Source organism: Protomyctophum bolini, assembly GCF_963924005.1.
Source record: "Protomyctophum bolini genome assembly, chromosome: 6".
Classification (NCBI taxonomy): domain Eukaryota; kingdom Metazoa; phylum Chordata; class Actinopteri; order Myctophiformes; family Myctophidae; genus Protomyctophum; species Protomyctophum bolini.
The window spans coordinates 43,897,776-43,901,827 of NC_137867.1; positions in this window are offsets into that span (position 1 = coordinate 43,897,776).

A 4,052-nucleotide genomic window follows, 5' to 3' on the forward strand; every position below is an offset into this window, starting at 1 on the left:
AAGTTTTACTTTTACTGCAAAAGTCATGAAATTAATCCATGAAGTGACTCACCTGACCACATAATGAAAAAACGCCTAGCCTGAAAGAGGGAGATCCAAGAATGTTTTCTACCTGCTGCATGGTTGTTTTTATGTCATGCTTGCACAGATGATCTAGTCAGGTACATCCTAAAGCAACCTAAATGCCAATATCTGGTTCTATAGTGAATCAGCTGGCTTTAATATAAGGCCTTATTAGAGGCAGAAATAGCCAAAAGCATCTAACTACAGTATCAACCATCAATCTATTTAAATTGACTGCAAAAGTCATGCAATTCTTATTCACTTTTTAACAACACCACTTTCTGCACGAAAAAAGTGCATACAGTGTCTACAGGTGTCTGTAGACAGTAGCGTCTACCCTACACCCCAAAGCAACCAGAACATTATGTTAAAATAGGCTTGTATTGTGAATCAGCAGGGATTCATAGGCTCTCTGGGTTATAATCATAGAGTACAGGTCTCCACCAGACCAATTACAGGTTATTGTTGGCTGGAAGTCAATCTTAGCAGACGGACGGACAGGGTGCTAAACATCCGCCATGCCTTTCGGCCTGGCGGAGACAATATGTTTTTACTTATAACAGTCTGGTAGAGATCTGTGGTGAAGAGTTGAGTCTTGGAGAAGTTGATTCAATCTGAACTCTCTCTGAGGCTGCAGTGCTTTTTATCATACTGGCTGTGATTGGTCGTTTCATTCTGGTGAGGTCACATATAAGTATGTCATCAGGGACTCCATATTTGGGCATGACTGACCTGCTGGGAGGCCTATCTCCCGTTCTGTTCTTTGCATGTGCTTTCTGCTCCTCTCCCACCATGCACTCTTTTCTGGTTAACACGCAGCCACACACACACTTCCATTTACGAATAGGTCAACAATACAAATGACGCTAATATTGTGGATTCATATATTTGTAATGAGTGGCCCCCGGTGACCCCCACCAAATGACCGGAACTAGCCGATAGAATTAACTAGCTACATATCTCGTCAAATGTGCACTTGCAGTTTGTGGCAACTCGAAAGCAAACTCCACATGCCCCAACATTTTATTTACCTGCCATAGTGTCAACCAACCCCTTACCCCTGTGTCGAATCGGTGGTTAGACTGTCATATTTTCCGATACCGATATGACCCGATATGACAAATAAGGGCCGATAGCGATCCTTTTCCGATACCAATACAGTATCGGGACATCTTCACTTAATATTCACCAAAGCCAGACCAGAACTCCCACCACGGGACTCAGGCAATAAATTAATACCTTTACAACCAGTGAAGTGTTTCTTATTCTTACAGCTTTAAGTCCAAAAATCTAACTAACCCTTCAAATGTCTTGGGTTGTTTTCAAAACAGAATCCAGAATCCAAAAGAGGGAATCCAGATCAGTAACAAATCGATGTATATTTGTTATTAACTTATTATTATTTCAGATTACAGAGGAACGCAAAGTCCGATCTGTCATAGCTTTGTAAAATCAAATACAATCACACTTGATTTGGTAATGTTTGTTGAAAGTGCTTTAAAATTCCACATGACGTCATGTTTAGTGCTCTAAACAAACTTTAAAAGTCCATAGACTTGGCTGCCATATGATGTAATTCCGAAAGCCAGACAGACGTTGGGGGGGGGGGGGGGGGGGGGGGGGGGGAGACTATCACTCAAGGCTTGGTAATGAGACGAGAGATTCTGAAATAAATTGCTTTAAAATCATGTTATTTTTTTTAAATAATTGTTTTATATTTCATCAATATTCATTTATACTGAATCATAACACATTATTTTAATATGGACTATTTATTGCCATATTTATTTTCTTGCGTATACTACGAATAATTGAATGCCTGTATGAATTACTAAAGGAACTTCTCAATGCTATTTTTGTCTAATTTGAAGTATTTTCCTATTTGAATAAGCTTTTAAATCGAATAATATATTATGTTGTCTGATATCCTGTACATTTCAATCATATTTAAGTGTTACATATTTGTTATGTATAATTATGTTTTATGATGCTGCTGTCATTATGAGAATGTTCTATAATGTAATGTAAAGTTGCAGCTGCCACATTGCCAAACATGGGGTGCCTTTTGGGCCAAAGATACCATCTTTAAGAGGTTATAATCATTATGTCAAACCATGACATTTTCTTTTTCTGTCTTGTATGCCTCCCGAATAGGGGCGTAACAATACATTTTAACAGCCATACGATACGTATCACGGTACATGGTGGACGATACGATACATGGACGATATTGGTTCATTATGGCGATCCGATCCGATACGATTCAATTATTTGAAGTCGATACAGTAACTATTTAAAATACATTGACATTATTATTTTAAACTAAGTAATTAAACCCCTCTTTTTTTTCTTCTAATAAAATGGCTAAATACCACGCACAGAAATGTAGTATTGATACAATTGATTATTGGCATAGCAAAACGATTCGATACTGATTATTTGCATTGCAAAATGATACGATACGATACATAGTCAATGTTGCTATTTTCATTTCGATATACTTCGATTCTTGAAAGTATATTTTTCATTGCTGTTACTATTATCGTTACACCCCTACTCCCTAATATGTGTAGTGGTGGACAAGGTATACTCCAGTGTTGGTGTCGTTGAATAATACTGTGACGAGAAATGTTCGTCGACTACCTTTTTCTGACAGACGAAAAACGAAATGGAAACAAAATGAAAACGAAACTATTGGATGACTAAAACTAAAGACTAAATATATTGACAAATATATATGTTGACAAAAAAGAAAGTCAATGCCAACACATTGTGAGGGGAAAACAATACTGCACTACAGTGCAGTGCTAGTAATATAAAAGTACTTTTGTTCCTGTCTGTCCTCCACTGCTAATATCAGAGCACAAACTTCACGAGATGTGTTTCAGTCCATCATTTATTTTGTTTTTGTTTTTTCATACACTTGGGCACACGTACCAAAAAAACTATAAATGCTGGTTTCATATAGCCGGAGGAATGAAGTGAAAACCAAATGAGGAAGAAGAAGAACTATATACATTTGAATCACTCGATCTTCTTGATCACTGTGCTTTGTGAATCCAAATCAAATCCCCCTGCAGGGACCTTGAGTAAACGCATATATACGTTTTCAATGATATTCTATATACAGTACATAATGTACACATCATCATATTCTGTGTTTTCACTTCACTGTGTGCAGGACATGCTACTAGAGGGACGGGATATGTCTCTCCTCCCGACTCAGAAGACACCTTAACCCATTCTGGGCGGTTATACTACGAGCTTGTAGATCTGTTATTCTTTTGAAAAAAAATCATGAAAATGTGTCGCAAATCTTTGAATGTATATTATTTCAGAGCGAGCGTTTTTTAACTCAAATCGTTGCTTCTGGGTGGGGGTGGGGGGGGAGTCCCTGGAACAACATATTTTCAGATTTGGGTTGGCGGCCAAATCCGTATATTTTTTGGGGTCCTTGACATGAAAATGTTTGAGAACGACTGACATAGAAACATAGGGTTTTTCAGAAAAGAAGACATTTGTAGAATCGTCCTCAGGTCTAAATGGGTTAATGGGATATTTCACTTAATGTTATATGTTATAATGTTCTTGTTTTGATCATTAAGACCCAATTTACTGAATGTCAAGTCTCCAGGTTTTCTGCAGAATATATGACACTGATTTACTAGGACACTATGTACTGTATGGCACGTTAGGAGTCCCAACTAGTACTAGTGGTTCTCAAATGTTCTATTTGCAAGGACCACCCCTTCCTTAACTCTTAGAGTGTGTACAAACGGAACCAAATGGACCCATGCATATAAGGGTCCATTTGGTTCCATTTGTACACTGCAGAGTTACAGACCTGTTATGGTCATTCAGGGCTAGCTCTTCATGTATACTGTAAGTGTTTCTGGTAATAATAATGTCCGCTCATTTTGTATGTCTTTAGCAAAAGAATGGGCGTTTTGACGGAAAATGTCCACCACAAACCCAACATGACGATGTCC